Raw genomic sequence first — 21,201 nt, 5'->3', positions numbered from 1 at the left:
GGGTGGGGGGAGGTGTTTTAAGACTTGATTGTATTTTCTCATTGCTCTACTCTGTTTTGCTTAGTAATAAATTAGATGAATCTCCTCACTACATTCAGTCTGTTTTGCTCGTGACAGTAATTAGTGAGTGATCTCTCCTTATCTCGACCCAAGCCTTTTGTTATACTTCTCCTCCCCATCCCGCTGGGGGAGGGGTGAGTGAGCGGCCGCGTGGCACCCAGCTACCGGCTGGGCCTAAACCACGACACCCTGTCAGGGTGTCTGCACACTAGGCAGGAGCTGAGCGCTCCCCTTCACAAAAGGGGAGTGGAGGCACTGCAATGCAGTGGGTGGGTTCCATTCACTTTGTCTGAGGATGTGCCCATGTGAGGAGTGAGATTGTGCTAGGTTTTCTTTAGAGATAATGGTGAGATTTGAGAGTCCAGCCCAGATTTGGACCATGTTCAGAGGTTTCTCTCCTTCTCTGTTAGGTTTGGGGGAAGATAGACTAGTTAATCATCTAAAGAAGATTAAACAGAATGAGGTAGTCCCAAGGGCATAACCTAAAATTAAAAACTATGATAACCCTCAAATTAGCCAGAGTTTATCAGTCTCTGGAGTAGACTATAATACATTTTTTGGTTAGAGCTGTTTGCCTCCTCCTGTCCTTCTTCTCTTTTGTGTTGTAACAGAGAAATAATAAAACCCAGTAATGTAACTGGATCTTGGGAGATAGCAAGGTGACTGGAAAGCCACCTTGTGTAAAAGAATCTTGAAGCAGTTTAAGACAGGTAGAGCTAGGTTTATGCCTATACAGACACTTGTCTCAGATACTGGTGACAATTTATTTTCACTAAGGAACGGTTAAGAAGTGCTGCTTCTTCCACTGTGTGGGGCTCATTAAACAGCCTTCATGTGCTGAATTAACAGGGCTAGCTCTGAGGCTCTTCTAATCTGCCCTGCAGTCAAAAGACTTTTGTGATAGCCCGCACACCAGTGAATCTAGGACAGAAACCCTCCAATTTCTTGCTCTGTCCTAATACTTAGCACAGCACTTTCAATGTGTCCACTATTAATGTCTTACATCTCTGACCATAGCAGGTAGAAAAACTGGTCACGGACTAAGACAGTGTACCACCAAACGCTAGTCAGATTTTCAAAACATAGAAGATTTTGTGTGTGTGCTTAAGATGTCTCTCAGCTTGGGTTTATTAAGCAATCTATAGCCAAACTTGTTCAACTGTCTTTACCTGGACTGAATTTAGGCAGTTTAAGGACATTACCTCATGAGATTTCCAAGAGTTTTGAAGTTTTTCTAGGAATCTAAGGTCTATGAATTATTTTCCTCATGGGAAATCCACTGGGGGGAGGGTAAGGGGTAAGCAAGCAGCTGCATGATGCTTAGCTGCTGGCTGGGGTTAAACCACGACAGTGTTACCATTATTTCTCTTTTCAATTCTGACAGAAGAGGCATGGAGAAAAAAAAAAAAAGATGAAAAGTTGGTGTAACATATTTGAACCATCCAAAAATCTCAAAATTAATTTAGAATTGCTGAGAGAGTTGGGATTGTTCAGCCTGGAGAAGAGAAGGCTCCAGGGAGATCTAATTGCGGCTTACCAGTAACTAAAGAGGGCCTATAGGAAAGCTGGAGAGGGACTGTTTATCAGGGAGTGTAGTGACATTACCCAGAGGTAATGTGTTTAAGCTAAAAGAGGGTAGATTTAGACTAGATGTTAGAAAGAAATTCTTTACTGTGAGGGTGGTGAGGCACTGGAACAGGTTGCCCAGAGAGGTTGTGGATGCCCCATCCCTGGACGTGTTCAAGGCCAGGTTGGATGGAGCTTTGGGCAACGTGGTCTAGTGGAGGGTGTCCCTGCCCGCAGCAGGGGGGTTGGAACTAGATGATCTGTAAGGTCCCTTCCAACCCAAACCATTCTGTGATTCTATGATTCTATGATTCTATGATATTGGAATGCCAGGCAGTAGTCTGCAAATTATTATGAGAATGAATTAAAAACCAACCAACCAGACAACTCTTTTTTTCTTGTTTAAAAATAGAAATCTATGTAGTTTTTGCTTTTTGCACAAACATTTGTGTTAATAATAAAACCATAAATAGATGTTGCCCAGATTCCATGAGTTGTAGATTCATCAAGAACTAAAAAAAGTGAGAACTGGAAACAGCAATGGGGAACAGACTTCATTACCACTCTGAAAGCTGTTGTAGCTCCTAGGAGATAAAGAGCTTTAAGTATAAGCAAACAGGTTATAGGAGGTGCTGACAAAATAGTTAGGGGAATCAGCACTGAAGACCCCATCAAAAGTCCAGTAAAGTCAATGGAAAAACTGCTATTAACTTCAGTGGGCTTCAGATTAGGCTTTGAGTTCAAATGCTTTGACAGGGCTGCAGGGAAAGGATGAAAAAGAACAGAATAATAAAGAATAAAGCAGTACTGGGGTGGATGATGTAGAGTCCAATAGCAAGAAATAGCAAGGAAGTTAGGCTGTAGCAGGCGGGAGGGCTGTAAGGTGACTGCAGAGTTGTATGTGTGAATTCACAGAACATCCATTCACACCATTTCTCAGACATTCACTTTTCTGAGCAGTAAATTCACTCGGTGATTTTTTTTTTTTTTTAATATATATTAATTTATTTTTAGGAAAAGAAAAGCATGCTGTTGAATATTGGTGGCTCCAGGATGCTGAGTGGGAACGTAATGATTTATAATACATTATAGGAGTGGGCATGATAAAAGTCTGCAAAAAAATTCTATTGCTCTGCAGCCTCTGGTCTCTGCATAACTTAAGCAACAAGGTGCCTCTTGCAGACTGCATGGTTTTAACCTGAAGCTATTACCAGCATTTGAGATAACATATTGTTTAATCCTTCTAACTTCAACATGAATCATTCAGAGGAATGAGGGGAGGAGGGGAAAGACTGAGGGGAGGGAAAGAGAAGGACTCTCATAAGAATTATTAGAAGTGTAAGCTGCAGGATCTGATGATAAGGCAGAAAGAGCTGCTGGGCCATCTGTGTAAGGAAGGTAGGATGCTACGTGACAGCTCTTGGGGATCTGTGAGCATACCTACTAGGCTAGGAGACAAGGAGCATACAGTGGCTTGCCCCTGGGCTTTGCTCTCTGTCAAGGGGTATTTGAATCCCTGCCCAACGGTGTCTCTTTTGAAGCCATTTATTTTCCTTCAGCAATGACCACTGCTGATGTCGTTGGAGAACTGGAGTCTTTTCCCCATGGTGGGTCCTTCTCCACAGTGAATCTCTCATTACTGCCAGACAGGGGCCCATGCAGAGCATATGCATCTCACCTCTCATACCTTGCCTCTGGGATTAAACAGCCTTTGGGGCCTTGCAGTGCTTTTCAGGACTGAGCTGAGACCTCAGGGATCACAACCAGGTAAACTCTTGGGGTAGATTTCTTACATGAAATACCCACAGGCTTTCCTAAAGCAGTATACGGCCATAAATAAAAGCCAATTGCCTTACTGAAAACTCTATGTCCAGCACTCTGAGAAGCTCTTTGTGCAAGAAGCACTGTCTCTCTGCCTTTCCTTGGGCTCGCTTTCACCTCCGCTTGGCTTATTTATTTCTGTTTCAAGAGCACTATAGATTGCAACTCTTGGTACTCTTTTTACTTACAGGGAAGCCTCCATTTTACATATTCCTAACCTGTCAAGTACTCTAATTTCAGGGCTTTGACACAATCCAGCTGTTATACTGCAAAGAACAGCTTGTTTCCTTTTTTTGCTGAGCCTGAAGGATATTTTTTGGCCAAAACATTAAATTTAATACATCAATACATTTAATGAGATTTATATCTGTGTCCAAAATTCACCCATGGTGGCCTTTCAGCCTTTCAGTCAGGTATTGGCAGTCTTGCGCTCTTCACTATTTGTTTGAAATTCAAACTTGTAAAGAGTTTTTCTACCCATTATGCTGACATGAATTAAATATTCCCTTGGAGTTTACTCATATATAACTAAGAAAATGTCTTTTTTTCCTGAAGCCAGGAGAAACAAGCAGCAGCAAACAGCTGGGTATCAGACATGCCGTCTCTCTCTTCTTGGTCCTATATGTGCATTCAGAATGGAAAAAAGACCAGCATTTTTATTCATCCCAAATCAAGGTGATTTTACTCAATTGACCCATTGATCTTAAACTGCAGTGCAGAGGAATCCTTGAAACCAAGAGATCTCTATTTTAAGTGACTTATGTGCAGACAAAACTTGCATATAAAATGTTTCTGTTCATTTTTTAACACCTAAAGGTGTCTAAATACTGAGCCTAACTGCAAACTATACTCTCAGACTGAACAAAATATTACTTTGAGTAGCCAATCTTATGGAGATCTATTTTTCTGGGTTAGGAGAAGGAAACACACAATTCCATACTGGTTTCCTGTCTTTCTTTCTGTCATTATTTCTCCTTCCATTTCTGTAATTATATTTTCAAGGGGAAAAAAAAGCATCATAATTTGGAACACAGGCTCATTTTAGCTCCATTATGATTGCTATTATTATTACCAGTAGTACTACTTAGCTTTTTATAGCTTTTTTTCTTGTATATTTCTTAGAGAACTTCATAAACCAAGCAAATGTTGTTATCCTGACTTTCCTGAGGCACTGAAACACAAAAATTAAATAATTTACCAACAGTTAAAATAGAGGTTAGTGGCATGGCTGGAAATAAACCATAGGTCAAATGAGGAATGGTTCAATGGTCAACATGGTAGAATAGCAGTTTCCAGGGTAAGTTTGTCAAATGTCTGGAAAAGTGTGCCATTTCATATTAGGAATTGTTCTTTAAGCCAGAAATCTCTGTTTCAGATGAGAAGAAAGAATATGGGGCAATGGGTGAAGGGAAAGTGTCATATTAACAGTTAGGAAGAGAAAAGACTCTGGACCTAAGGAAAAGGCAAAAGTGGTTGGAAAAATTAAGTCAGATACAAGCAAAAAAAATCTGAGAAGCACCATTCTAGGTGAGGTTACCTCTTATTAGAAAGGGCAATTCAGTCCCATTTCTTTGAGGATGGGAAAAAATATTCACACATGACTGTTCAGCCCCATTATAGACACATAAACACTCTTTTTAATTAGGCTGAAACCAGGATTTTCTTTAAGCATATTTCAATCCCTAAATCTCTGGTTCCTTTTTCAATCCCAGATATATTTAATAAAAAATAGAAAGGGGGAAAAAAAAGAAAAAGAAAAACCTCTACACACTGCCAACTCCATTGGTATCAGTCACAAATGCTTACAAGGATTACAGCGCGGTAATGAGCTTTTGTACTAATGGCACATCTTTTAATAACTGCTATCTGCACTTCCAGTTGTAAGTGATAAGTGAGGCTATATTGTTAATGACAAAATGCCTCACCTTTCCCCTCCCCTTACCCTGATACTTCATCTTTCTCTGAATTCCTCAGCTGAAGGTTGGAGAGGAATTGGAGTTAATTCTGAGGCTGTTGCCTGAGACCTGATGCCGTCGTATGTGGCTGGTGAGTCCCAACTGATCACAGCACTGAGCTCCAGCTCTGCTGGGTCCCTCTGGGCCGTGGTGTTGGGCACTCGCGCTGCAACATGGTGAGGATGCCCAGATGAAAAACAGGGAAATGCTTCCTTTTGTGGCAGCAACTGATAACAGCAGGGAAAAAGAAAATGTAATAATAATAGTCTTTCAGGGGCAAAGCAAGCTGTGAAGGGACAAGAGGATCAGAGGGTGGGCCTTAGGCAAAATGGCTTCAGCTTTCTGCTCTGCCTTCCTGTGTGATGTTGACGAAGACATTTATTTTTTCAGTGCCCCCTCTAAAGCAAGGCTAACAGCATTTCCCCACCTCACATGAAGGATTGGAAGGGAAAGGGAATGGGGATGCAATCATTCAGTGAGTGTCAGGTCATTACTTATTGTGATGGAGACGTAATGTTGTGAAACTTTGCTGCTCTGGAGTTTTTAAAGAAGAGATTAGACAGTGTTAGCACCAGACTGCATTGCTCATCCTCCCTTGGGTGCACCTAGATCTGTGTCCTGTGATTCTGTAGCTGCAACTATGTCTTTGTTTAAGCTTTAACTTCTCCTCTTAGCACCCCTTTTGTTTGTTGTTGTTTTGTTTTCTGAAAGGAAACAGATTTAATTTCCTTTACAGAGCTTCACAGAGGAGTAGAGGAAGAGACATCTCACATTACAGGCTTTCTTGGTCTCTGTTCATCTGGAGGTATCCGCCTCTGACAGCACAGTCAGTATTGAGCCAGGCTCTCTGTGGTCTCAGTCTAGGACTGTATCCCCTCTCCTAGCACTGTCTATAGTCTGTACTCATACAATCTCTGCCACCCTGATTTTCTTCCTGATCTCTGTTGAGTATAGGAACATTTCTATGCAAGGCTTAGAGGTCAAAGAGTTGCTGGACTGTTGTCTGGGAACCTCATTGAACCTCTAAGCTGGGGCTCTGGTCCAGCTCAGCACAGCTCCACAATCCCAGCGAACTTGGTCCACCGCATGGTAAATTACGTGAGTGGCAAGGGTGGAATAGATTCACTTAGGAAGAACAAAAACAAAAATATAAATATGAATAAGAAAAGATTTGGCTTCCACACAGAGTTCATAATGATAAGCAAATGAATGAAACCTTCTGGAAAGGATTTTTCGTGGGTATCAAGTGGAGGTGCCACCCATATTTGTACCAGTTGAGCAGTTCATCTTGTTACCATGCTTTATAATCAAGGAAAAATAAAGCCTTAAAACAACCTTTTTTCTTTAAGTAATAGAGCTGGCCAGAAAGTGGAATTTTCAGAAAGATTCCAAGTCTTTTTTTTTTTCTTTTTAGTTTTAATTTAGAACAAAACGTAGTCTGGAATTTCATGCAAAAGAGAATATTTGCAGAAGGAAATGTCAGAAGGAGAGTAAACACAGATATCACTACCACCTGGAACTGTTTAGAAAAATTTCCATGGAGAATTTTATCAAAACTAGCACATTCCAGAAACATTTTGGTTTTGCTTAAATGGCATTTTCAAGCAGAAAAAAGTTATATAAAAATAGTTTGAGCAGTTGTATGTCTTACTATTTTTTTCAGTAAACCCATTTGCTTGGATTTTTAAAACTAGAGATAGAAGAAAATCACTAGACAATGTAAGTGTGGATAATAATCCTACCCTGGGAGAGAAATGTAATATTTTAATAATGTGAGGTCCTTATGATCTCTGCTTGCTAAGATTATATGGTAATAATATTTTTTGATGCAGAAACAAGTGCGAAGTCTTTACTGTACAAAATGTCATGGAGTAGAAGCACTGCCACGTGATATCAATATGGGACCTGAAAAACCATTTAGGAATGCCGCCCCCCCCCAAACATCCATAAACACAGTTGCTCCAAATCTATCAAAACATTTTGTCCAATTTTATATGTGTGTGTATATATATATATAATTGTTTATGTGGGTATTTATGTATTTCATATGAAATGAAGTAATTTTCTTCATGCAACTGTATTTTGAAATATTAAATTTAAATATTCTATTCAGATGTTCAAACAGAACACATAATCCTCAAAGTTTCTCCTAACGTACTTCAAGTGAAAATTTTTAACAATATTTCAAATGCACGTACACGTACGTGTGCGTGCACACATGCACACACACACTATATTTCTATTGAAATAAGGTTTCTCATGGAAATCAGTTTTAAACATTTTTTTCTGAGCAATTCCACTGAAGACCTAGAGGGTGAGAAATGTTTCATGAGAAGAGGATAAGCATGTGGTGCTATTTCTCCAGGATATTCCCCAAGGATTTATAGTTTCAGGCTGTTCCTGGTCCAAAGGCAGTATCTTTGGACATAATAACTCTCAATGGATTTTTGTCTTATTCCATCTCTTTTTTAAACCCATAGGAAACTTAGCATACACAACATCCTGTGGCAAGGAGTTCCAAGAAGTACTTCATTTTGTCCATTTATACATTCCCATCTGCCAGTTTCATTTCATGCCTTAGTTCATGTTTTGAAAGATTCAGTGAACAATGTTTTCATAGACCCTTATCTTATCATCTCTCAGTCATCTCTTTTTTTAGGCTTTGGAGTTTCATGCATGGATGCTATTTTATATCTGTGATCTTTCTTGTTGCCTTTTTTTCCTAAATCATCTTCCGTTCTTTTACTTGCTTTAAGAGATGAAGAAAAGTAGAACTGCACACAGCATTGTGTGCAGGGGCACTGCAGACTTGCAGTGCTTTTCTCTCTCTTGCATTCCTAAATTTAACTACGGGTGAGCTGGTATTTTCTTAGCACTGTCTTTTATCATCCCAAGACCTCATTTCTAAATAGTTCTGAGACCATCATGGCATAAATAAAATGAAGTTTTCTGTTCCCACGTTCATCAGTGAAACCTGGGACTGAGATCTTTATGTGAGGAAAAAGGAAAATAAAGGACAAGAAGTTCTAGGATATAGTAATACCTCCAGATAATAATCCTAAGCAAGAGGTTCAGGGGTGAAGACCCTCATAGAAAGCTGTTATCTACAATAAAGGCTGAGTGAGCTGAAAGATGATGAAGAGCCTGATGCCAAGGGTATAAATTGTCAGAGAATAAAAGATGGGGAAAGGTTAAAAAAGGAATTAAAGAAAGATTAGCTTTGTTTAGAATCATATGTCTAGAAAGCAGTCTGCTAAAGGAGAGCACTATGGTGAAAAAGCATTCAACATAAAGTCTGCTTACCCAGGAAAAAAGAAGAAACTGAGGCAAAACAAGTGCCCAGAGCTAGACACTGTCATCTCTGCTGCAGAACTGGCAGTTCATTTAATAACTTTCAAGCCTATGTCTTGGTATTACAAGCTTTAAAAGCTCCAGCTGAAAAAAAAAAATCACTATTAATAACCCTCCTGCTTTGCAATATGAAAGCAGCAGGTACAACAGTGAGACACCTATAATCCCCCCATGTTAGACAGCAGCAGAACAGCACTCAGCCAACCATGGAGGAGAATCCTATAAAAATACCCGAATCCATCTCTCCATGATGGATGGTCTTTGTACAAGCACTAAAGTGTATTCCCTTTAGTACCACTGTCTATTGATGCTGAGCTACTAAGTAATCTGAGGGAAACTAGGAAGCGATCGCCATGATAAAAAATAAAATGGATTGGGGATAAAGCTGGAATTTCTTCAAAACCATCATGATCAGAACAATATTGCCTGAGAAATGGGGAGCTTTATATCTGTCAACATGTCAGTGTTTGGACAGGAAGCCAAAGCCTTGGAGATTGGTGTCAGAAGAGGGATCTTTTTTTTTCCATAAGCACCATGCATATACCAACATGAAATACAAACGCAATCTTGCTGACTAGAATTCATGACAAGTAGCTCCTGTGAGAACAGTCTGAAACCAGTAAGACTGCTCAGATATTCCTGGAAGACTTCTCATATATTCACTAAGCATTTATTCAGCCTTTACTCATGAAATACATTCTGTTAATTCATAGGACTCTTTCCTGAACAATTCAGGATTTATTTCTGAGTTTTGAATTGAGCCCAATCCTGCATACCTTGTGTGAACTAACAAGAAGTAATCATTAGTGCTGTGAGAATGACTCACAGGATTAAAGGAAACAGATAGGGTCATGCCCTACACAAGTACTAAGACTGAAATCCTGACAATATTAGTGGGATCTAAAGTTGATTGAAAGAAGAATTAAAAAAAAAAATAAAAAATAAAACAGAACAACCATCAGGAAAGGTGTGTTGACACTATGATTCTGATCAAGAAAAACTGTCAGCACAACCACATAGGAAAAAGTTGACTAGTTGGGATTTGACAGCTGGGGGCCACCATATTTCTGAACAGTATGGGCACAGGGATGAATGTCCAAGGCCAGAATTAACCATTCTGGAGCAATAATATTATGATGCCAGGAAAGAAAAACAGACTGAAATCTATTTCCTCTCTTCTTTTCTGTTAGGGATTCAAAGCCAGGAAGAATCATAAAGTCACAGAATAGGTGAGATTGGAAGGCACCTCTGGAGTTCCTCTAGTCAAACCCCCAGCTCAGAGCAGGGTCACCTTGAGCAGGTTGCTCAGGACCATGTCCATTTGGGATTTGATCATCTTCAAGGACAGATACTCTACAACCTCTCTGGGCAACTTTTGCAGTGCTTGACCACCCTCACAGTTAAAAAGTTTCTTCTTGTGTTTAAATAGAATTTCCTGTGTTTCCATTTGTACCCGTTGCTTCTTGTCCTGTCACAGGGCCCTCTTTACTATCCCTCCTAAAGTATTTATAGACATTGATACAAGACATTGATACAAGATCCCCCTCAACCTTCTCTTCTCTTCACAACTGTGGAGCAAGATTTCATAGGCTTTTATCAGGATGATTTAAAATAATTCAATAGAATTGCTGGGAAAAGATTGACAGTGAAAAGGAAATTGAAAGCCATGTGAATAACTCTTACATCAACAAGGGGAAATAGTGTCCACTTCCTGTTAATATGTTTCCTGAAAGAAGTTGATTGAAAACACAAGATTTCTGAGGCCTCCAGTTTTTTGAAGTCTCCAGAGGGACGTTGATGAGGAGTAAGCCTTGAGTTCAGCTGCTCTGAACTTGATCATTTGCTTGATCATTGAGTCTAGTGCCTTTCATGAGAGTATTGTCTGGCTAAGCTCTGAATAAGACCCTTACAGGGTAGCCTTAGCACCTTTAGCAGGTTAAAAATCTTTTTGGGATGGGGAAGTTTTCTCTAGGCTGAAATGCATCTCGCTCTCCAAGATGAATACAAATTTTTTTTGTTCACAAAATTCTTTAAAATCTCTAGGTTTGAGTTATCTGCGGCTGGGGAATTGCAAGTACTTTTCATGCCTGAAGACCATTTCAGACGCTTTGCTTGTGCACAAATAATTCAATGTTTGGGAAAGCAAAAACTTGGCATGGAGATCATCTGAAGCAAGGAGCAAGAGACCAGCTTCTTAAGGAAAAAGGAATAAAAGAACTAGAAATAACAAAAAATTGAAATATAAAGGCCACAGGGCTGGATAGCCTGTTTCTCCTAGAGGATGTCATGACTCAAAGGATGAGACACATACTCAGATAGGATGGATATCAAGACTTATTATAAGTGTTTGCCAACTACTATCTTTGAGGGTTTAAGAAAGAATATTTTCTTGGGGGCAGGTTATTCAGTAACCTGAAACAGACTTTTTTTTTTTTTTTTCCCCCTGTCTTATGTTGATGCTTATTTTTCTTTGAGGCAGCAAGCTTCTTGATATGGAAGACAGGATGCTGAACCCATTAACTCTTGTTCTGACCCAGCAGAATGAGTCCTGTCTTCCTCTATTACACATTATCTATTTTTGTTCATATAGACTATCCAAATAAAGCCAATGCATGGAAAAGCACGTACAATCATCTGTGCTCTGCAGGTGGAACAGGGCATATTTTCAGCGTTGGATTCAGATCTCCTAGCCTGTTCACATTTAAATGCCATCTCTAAGATGTCTCGCCTAGTTCTGCCAGTAGTCAGTAGAGGGACATAGGCAGTGATCTACAGGTTCAATCTTGGACATTGGTGTCAGCCTAAGTTGAATCCTTTGTTGCTCTTTCCCTGTTCCTTCCATTGATATCATCACTGCTTAAGTGATTAACACAGACTAAATCACTAGTGAAATGAAATCCACCTGAAAACTTGCATAGGTGTATAACCAAGAATGACTTTGTTTTGGAGGGTGGTAAGAAATTGAGCTGCTTTCTGGAATGCCTCGAGTGAGAGGAAGGGGAAATAAGCACCAGAGAGGAAGAAGAAATTACTAGGTTAAAGGACACAAGAGTATCTGAAGGCAAATTGGCAATGAATGAATCTGGGATGGAGAAGGAAAGAAAATTCCTAACCTAAAAGATAGTTGGTTTTAATTGATGTTCAGAAATGGATCTTCCAGGTTTGTAATACGAGAATAAGGAAAGGAAACCTAATTCTCTTTTAATTCAATATATAATGAAAGCAATTTTCTGAGGTAGTAGCTGCACTTTGTGGCCAGAAAGTCCCTACTTTCCTGTGGCACTGATAGTGCAAGCAGAATTTCATTCATATCAATTTATTGCAATGTGTTTCACCCATCTTGTGGGAATTAATCCTCTTTTTTTCTTCATTAGTGTGAATATTCATTATATATTGCTTTTATTTCACTGTTTAAATGTTTATATAACTGTAACAAAGTCAGGCAGAGTACCATATTACATTAACTGAAGTAAAAATTTTCACTGCAATTTTAGTGTTTAAATTAAGTTAGTGAGACCTTTAACATTCAGAATGAGGAGTCTCAGTGTGTACAAGCCATTGGGGCTGCCAAGCCAGTTGAAAGCTCCACCTTTCCTAATACAAGGATCTGGGTAACTCTCCTACTCTGTGCCATCTGACCATTGCCCTTGACGGTCTCAAGGCCTGCAGGGGGAAGATTTGATGAAAATACGAAAATCAAGTTGCAGATTCATTTCTAAAAAGTTTTGGCCCTGTATGACTCATGGGTTATGACTTAATGCCATTCTTGAGAAACAAGCTCTGTTGGGAAAGCTTTGCATTGAACTGCAAGGTATGATAGAGATAAGGTGGGGTGTTTCACATGCCTCAGATTGGTTAAGAATAAATTTAAGCTTGATAGTACATATCAGTGTAGAGATCTTTCATGATACAATATGAAGAAATGAGATCAGCAGAGTAGATCTAAGCAAACAATTTTGCTTTTTGATGTGCATGTTCAAGTCACTGGGAAAAGCAAAATTCTTAATTCCCTGACTTTTATGCATTTCAATTTTGTAGCTCTATAGTCACATTACTTTGAATTTATTATGATTTGGAGGTTGATTTTTATAATGTTTTCAACTGCTATTAGTTTTAGACCAGAGTTTGGATGCTCAATACACAATCCCTTTTCACTGCAGAAACCATAGCAAGATCAGTCTGTGTAACCATCACGTACAGGAAATTAGGATAGAGAGTTTTCATAATTCGTGGGCTTGCATACAAATCTCCAATTTCTGGAACACAGGCAGCACTTCCCTCCCTCAGAGCTGAAGATAAAAGCCTGTGAGTGATTCTCAGGCGCGAAAATATGAGGGAGACAAGGACTGGATAAGAATCTTGGTAGATAGGATAGACAGATATAAATACTAACCCTGGATAAGACTTCAAGCAATAAGCTAATCAATAAACATATGGGCAAATGAAAATGCAAATGAACCACAGAGATATAAATGTTCAGGAGGAAAGAAAGATTTCTGTAATACTTACCTGTATTGCATTGACTTCAAGTAGCCCTTAAGTGGAACTGACGGTATTACAAACACAATAAGCACTTCTAGACAAACTGGAATAACAATCACTTCAGGAGCCTGGAAGCATTCACAATTTTGCTGTTGTCAACTCTTTCAGTGGCTTTAATTTTCAATGGTAAGCACAACTCCTATATAGTGTTGTCAAAACCACAATGAAGTTATGTCATTGAATATTAAAGTGCTGGCCTGCGGAATGCCAAACACACAGATTTGAATTTCATGCTCTCTACTAAACATCAAGACAAATATGTCTAATTTCATAAAAAACTCAACAGCCCAGAAAGGCTGACAATCAGGCCCAATGTTACCACTTGGCCAGCTGAAACAGGAGTTTCTGCTGTAAAAAAGCTCTTCCCAGGACTTCAGAGGAGGCAGAGAAGCAGCATGGGGTTAGGGTTCATGGATGCAGCATGAGATCAAAGCATGAGGAAGTTCGGGTGCTAAGGGTACAATTCATCACTGAACAGAAAATGCAGGTTTGTGTATGAAAATCTATTCCTTGTGCTGTTCAGAAGAGGTTGGGAGGCGATTCAAGAAGAATGTAAGGAAATTGGGATATTTACCCCAAAAGATAGGAGTTTCATTTGCTGTGGAGTTTTCCTAACTCCAGCCTTTTTTGGTAAGCCATGGCGGTGACTTGTTCAACAGGAGGAGCAGCGCACTTGTGCTCCTCACCAAAACCCAGAGGGTTGCTGCCTCCCTCGTCCTTTCTCCCAGTGCTACCTTATGCTCAAAGATGGGCTCAGGGCCTCTCTCTCTCTCTCCCTGTCTTCCCATGTCTTCATGAGACTAGAGATACCTTGTGGTAATCTTTTGGGAGCCTGTAGTTTCTCTGTTAAATCTGCTTAGGTCCGACACGTGCTTTCCCCTTTGGGGTAGGTTTTACTCTGTGTACCTGATTATAAACAGTAGTGAAGGTCTGTGACCACTGGAAGGACATGGGAGGCCATACGAATATGAACTTCATGGTAATCTCTACACTAGCAAGGTAGTTTTCTTCCAGGCATGTTTTCTAAAAATGATTGGTTTGACCTTGAAAGTAAAATTCTGCACCTGCTTCTATTGGTTGAAATGCATCTATTCAAGGAATAGATGCCCGAAGCTTACCAATTACACTCAGATGCTCAAAATAGTCTGGACACTGATATTCTGGACAGAATGAGTTCCATGCTGAAGTATTCCTGGCAGGCAACAAAATAGAGAAAATTAATTGCTCAGTCCTGTTTGGTCTACAGTTTATAGATAGCACTGTGGAAAGAAGTGTTCACTGTGCTGGGTTTCTGCTCTGTGACCTCTCTAGTCTGAGACTGACTAAAATCCACCAAACTCTTTCATCAAGGTATCCTAAAGCTTTGAAAATTAAAAATCATTAATTACCCTGACTGTAGTTTTATTGCCTTACAAATAATCAACAATTATAATAATTAATGGGACTTTTTGTTGTTCCGTACAGCACCGAAAGCATATTAGAAATACCACATTTGTCCCAAAGTTACATTGTTTCAAGATATTTCCCTCTGATTATTTTATTTCCTTGGGGGGGGGGGGGTGTCTCTATGCTCACAGAAATCTTTTGGATGCTCTGTCTTACCCGTGCTTATGCCCTCTGAGATCTTGCATTATTAATAATACTAATTATTGCAATTATTTATTATTAAATGAAGGATGAGAGAGTTTCCAGCAACTCACAAAGCACAGAAGAGGATGTAAGCCTTATCCTGCAGGGGTTGTGGTTGAACTTTCAGACCCCTGTGTAGTGAGAAGCCCCTGACAGAGAGGAATTGTACTTAGCAAGAGCAGCTGCTAAATGGACATGGAAAATAAATAAATAAATAAATAAATATAAAGACCTCATGCATCGCTGGACTTCTTACTCAAAAGGACATACCAGGGGGGCTGATTAAAAAAAAAAAAAAAGTATAATAGGTGGTATAAAAAAAAAAAAGTATAATAGGTGGTATAATAATGCAGAATACAGATCAGTATCTGGAGAGTGTGATTAATATCTGATAATTTCATGAGGTATATTTTAATTTTCTGCAGGAGATGTCATCTGTCTCTTCTGGAGGACAGAGAAGTGCCTGGTCACAAAATGCAGGTGTACTGAATGAATAACCATAGCTCATAGCATGCACTGTTATGCAAGGTTTCTGAGCTAAAGCAAAGATAAGAGAGAGACGCTATATCTGCAGATGCAGAATCAGAGCTCACAAGCCAGTAGGAGAGATGAAGTTCAGATACCAAACAGCATAGAGTAATGACCCAAGATGATGCAAGGTCATAGCATAGTCTGACCGGCACAACAAACTGTCCTAGTCAAAAATAAAATTTCACATCTTAGATTTACAACAAAGACTTTTGTTGTTACGTAGGATAATGAAAACTCAGAAATGGAGGATGGTGCTTCGAGAAAAATTATCATCAGGGAGTGCGATGTTGAGGAGACAGCATTCTCTCTGGAAGGCTGACCTATCACATATCCTGTATTTTTCCACGAAACAGAGAAGGACATCTGTTTCTTTCCTGTAACTTAAAAGTGGAGGTCTCTAATTCATCTAAGTGGTGAAAAAAGAGCTTAAGCAGATCCAGACATACCTGTAAGTTTTATAATTATTTTTATAATTACTCCTTCTAATTATTAAGCAGATGTCTGTTGATCACTATAGAACTCTGATTAGATAATTTAAAAGAAATGTATTGGTTTTCACCAGCAAGCAACAAGTAGTTGATATAGATCAAATATTATGTTTTCAGCTTGGTCTAAAGCTGGAGAAACACAAAATGTCACCTGGAAACTGCAGAACACATGCAGTACACCTAGGCAAAGCATATGAGGAGACCAGATAGAGAACACAGACAAAATTGTCTCTGTAACTATGACAGTGACGTTAGTGACTTACAGAAGCTTTTAGGTATTATTACTCCCTTCAAAAGATGAGTGTGCTTCCCCTGTGCTTTTCATTCTGACACATGCCTTCCTACCCAAACGCACAGCAAGTGATTTTTATATCTGAAACATATTCTATGGAATAAAGAACAACAGATGTACAATTGGAAACAGATCCAATCCAAAAGGCTTCTTCTGAACAACATCTGACTTTTTTTTTTTTAATTAAACCAATCCAGAAACAGTGTTGTTGGTGTTCTTTTTCTCACACAGTCCTACCCCCACTCTCCTGTATGCTGAAGAAGAAGACCCACTTTAGATTCTAAATGGCTTAATGCCAGCAGAGTATGTATTAGATACAATCACAGAAAAATAGCATTGCAAAGGTTCTTAAGAGTGTGTGTAATCCATGTAGCTCTTTCCCCAAGGCAGGATCAACTACTTAAGCCATTTGCAAGAGAAGATTGTCTATCTCTTGTTCTCAGTAATGACCAGTGATGTATTGCAAATTATGTGCTTATATATATTACAGCAGAATGTGGAGACTACAGGTCAGATTAAAGTCCCACTTGCTGTGCAAACCCATAAGAAGAAGCAATTCCAGTTCCAAACACCTTTCATTCTCATTAGACAAAGCAACCAAGGGAAAGAGACCTAATACATCATCATGCTTATTTTATATGGAATTTCTAACTTTTTAGCATTAACCTAATCCATGTTTTCTTAAGGCTGATAGTAAACCTCCAGCTGACCACAACTGGAGTTAACAAAAGGCACTACAGATTGCACGGGGAATATGCAGAAAAGACAAAAAGTCCATATGGGGCGTCTGTATAACTCATATCTCTCACATCTCAAAATGGTGACAAAGACTTCTATACCTAGCACAGAAGTTTTGTCTCACTGCACATTTACAGAAGAAAATGATGCCTTTAGAAATAAATAATAAGAAAAAAAAGCATAGCACATGATGGAGTTTTTCCAACACAGCATGCAGCTGTGGAGCCGAACAAGCTTATCCACATTCCCTGAGTGATGGTTTATGTTTTGACATTGACTAACTCATCCATGCTCAGGGCACAAGCACTCAGACAATCTCCATCACCAGTTTCCCATTAGAAATCTTGATCTCTGCTGAAACAAGCTCAATTCCCTTCATTATTTCCCCGCCGACAGACGGCTTGAGAGGGAGGATATTACAAGTGTCAGTCTCTTTGCCTCCGGACAGGCCATGGATGACACAAGAAGGAGAGAAACAAACAAATAAAAAATATCTCTGTTTATGTGGCAACTTTTTAATGTGTTTGTCACACAACTATGCTTCATTCATTCTCCCAAAACTAGTTTACCAGAATTATATTCTTGGAAATCCTTCAGCAAAAGTGTTCTCTCTCCCCTTTTTCTCTGATTTTTTGTTAAGCTCTTGTTATTTCACTGAAAGAAGGAGCTGGCAATCCGTCTTGAAGGGCTACTTTGTTATTAGAAGGAGTTATAGAACTTCTCAAATCATTGTGTAAATCTAACAAATATTTTTGAGAAGGGTGGTGTTTTCTTACTAGTCAAGACAAAGAACACTAAGATGAGTCTTAATGTAGATTTTTTCCATAAATATCTTCAGAAGGATCATTTTATTTGTATTAATACTAGCCCTATTTTGACAATGGAAGGTCAAGATCAAGTTCTGAAAGTTAATGAGAATTGTCATAGCTCCATTAACCACAGTAGAGGTGTGGTACTTTGTGCTAAGAGTTAGTCATAAACAGTGAAAGATAGTCCCTGACCTGACCAACTTATTTTTCAAAGGCAGAAAATAGACAAAATTGAGAAAAAGCGTGAAGAGTGAAAAGAAAGTGTGGTTTCCACTCAGCATAACCCGTATCAGTCATTTGAGGATGTGAGCTGGTTCTGAACATAAGTGCAACCATTTCCTCATTTTCTGCTCTCACCCCTTTGTGTTTGTGGGTATAACCCATCGCTTTCTGTGTGGAGGCGCTCCAGAACACTTCTTAGTCAATCATATTAGAGGACTCCGTGGCTATGTCAGTACAAGCAAATCAAATATTTATTGGTGCGTTCCTTGATACTGAGTTTCAATGTCATGAAATGGCCATCATCCATGCTATAGCACTTTCTCAGCTTTTAAAACAAGTTTTTAACTGCCTGTTAAGAATTGTCCCTGACCCATACTAGATACCTAAACCATGACAAAGAATAGTTTTGGAGACTGATAATTGTTGTAAGCCAAAATCATATCAGGAACTGTTCTAACTGTTTAGTAGTGTCAGTAATCATGTTCTAATGCCCACAAGTGTTCCCCAACAGTGTTTTATTCATTAACGTAACAATTCCCTAACTGTCCTCTCAGGAAACCTGCGTGATCGGCGGTGAAAGAGTATCAGCACCCAGGTGAGTTTTATTAAATGCATATAAGTGACACCATTTGAGAAGAAAGACAATAAAAGATTGGCAGTGTGGAAAAAGAGAATCTGTAGCCTCTGGAATATGAAAATATTAGTGTAGGACACATTAAAAAATAAAACACTTTCCCTTAGCCGTTGACATTCACCATTTTGATGAAAGTTTTCATCAAAAAACTAATCTTTTTGGAATCATAGAATCATAGAATGGTTTGGGTTAGAAGGGCTCTCAAAGATTATCTAGTTCCAACCCCCCCGCCATAGGCTGGGACACCCTCCACTAGAAGAGGAGGTTTTAATTAAAAAAACCCTCTAATAACAGAGAACAGAATCCAAACATCAACATTTTCCCATATAAAAGAAGGAGTAAAAAAAAAGAAATACAGCATCATTTATAAGAGAAATGATGCAAAATAAAATAAATCAAAGAAAACTAAGGGAAGATAGGTGTAATGTCTCAAGAAATCTAGTAATGACCTGCTGGAGGGTGGAGGAGAAGGAGGTGTGTTTTGCTTTATTGTGTATTTCTGTAGAGTGCAGTAAAAGAATATTCTACCATCTGTCATCTTCAAGAAATTGGCATGCTATGACATTGGACAGGTTTGTTCATACTTCCAATCTGCTGCTCGCTCATTTCTGCTGAACATTTTTGTTCTCCAATTCTCCCACGTAGTTTTTATTTTTATCATTATTATTATTATTTGGAAGTTGGATTATGTTCCATTATTTTTCTATAGCTTGAATTCTTCAAGCTAAAATAAAATAAAATAATAATAAGAAAGAGCAATCTACCAAAAAATCCTAGAGTGTCTCCATCACCAAGCTTGATCTTTCTTTTTGATTTTTTTCAGATGTCATTTAGGTTTACTTTTTAAGGATCCTTTTTTAGGATTCCCAAACCCATGTTTGGGATACAGTATTAAAATGTGTCATAATGAACATTAATGTAACATTTTTGCTTACATTAAAATCCATAAGGCAATATATATGAAATTTATGTAAGTAGGTTATATCTCCTATTAGGGAAAGTATACTTCTTCAGAATATAGTAGGAAAATGTCTCTGTCAGAAGTTACAATTGCATATTGAAAAGACAGGATTGCCTTCCTATGCGTCACAGAAAGCCCTAGATGTGGGATTTACTTAGCTCAGCTGGCCCATCCGGGTGATATGTGGACATCAAGTCTCAGCTGATCACTCAGACTCTACAGCCCATGTTGGGAGATCCCTGCCTCCACTCTATGGTCCGAAAGAAGGACACAAAAAAAGGAAGAGCTTATTGTTTCTCTCTGACAACAAGGAGGACTTTGACAATCATGTCTGGATAGAGGTCAACTTTTTAGGCTGTAAATGTTAGAGTAGAAAATCTATTCCTCAGTCACATCGGGATTGCTAGGTTCCTAAATATGCTAGGTCAGGGATTTGAGAGGGGAAAGCTCAAATATTGTGGCCTCATATTCTAAGATGCAGATTCAGTTTCCTTGATTTTCTGCAAACAGCACAACAGGTCCTGAATAGAAAAAGAGGTCCTGAACAGGATCGGGGGGGGGGGGGGGGGGAAGGGGAGAAAGACAAAAAGTAAAAAAGAAAAAAAAGCTTTTAATTCCTGCAGCTAAAAAAGCGTTTGTTAGAATTCATCTCCTATTTCATATTCTAGATTTCTGATGATTTGTACATCTGCATATTTCAATCACAATTTAACTAAAAAGCAGCCCTTAATAATGACCACATGGCTTTCAACAGAAATTTTAGAACAAATGTTTAGCTTCAAGGTAAACCAAGTTGTTTTGTAGAAAAAATGTATAGGAGTAGAAAAAGATGTAAATTATGAATTGCTGAATTAAACAGATTCATATGATACATAAACATATTTGAAGTAGATTACTAAAAGAACATTCCCTTGGTGTTTCAGTAAAATAGGTTTTCAGTGTTATTAAATTTATTTATGGGCCAGATTTCTCATTGGATCAAATTGGGATAGTTACATCAAGTTTGGTGAACTGAAATTATTATAGCTATAATTATATAATTAAATGACGATCTAATTTTTTGAGGGGATGGATATTTGTTCAGATTAGGGAATATTTTGTGTGGTTTTCTTTTAACCTAAAGGGAAAGGATGAGGATTTGGGATTACTGAGGAAGGCAAAGAAAAGCTAGAAAAGGATTCATTAGGCTGAAGCCTGCAGGGAAAAACTCAAGACTCGAAACATTGAGAGTGGTGATGACTCAGGGGAGTTACACTAGACTTGGAGCAGTGAGTCTCATAGCACAGTTTGGCCCACGGCCTGGAAAAGAGTCCTCGTGCTGTCTGTCAATGTTCAAACGAATATTCTTCAAATTTAGCACTCTTTTTATAGTGTCTTCCATCTGGGGATCTGTAACATCAAGGTATAAGAGAGATCAAAATTTGGCCAGGTAGTTTATAATTCAGGGGAAAGTGCTTCTAGCCTGGTGACACATGCTAGGTAATCAAAAAATAACAATATTTACAACATCTGTGAAAAGAATTGCCGTGGTGATTAAGATGTAAGTAGACACATTTATCATAAGTCAGGTTTAACAGATCAATTGTACCAGTATTAATGACT

Source organism: Grus americana, chromosome Z (genome assembly GCF_028858705.1).
Source record: "Grus americana isolate bGruAme1 chromosome Z, bGruAme1.mat, whole genome shotgun sequence".
Taxonomy (NCBI): domain Eukaryota; kingdom Metazoa; phylum Chordata; class Aves; order Gruiformes; family Gruidae; genus Grus; species Grus americana.
Note: the sequence above shows the minus strand (reverse complement) of the source record.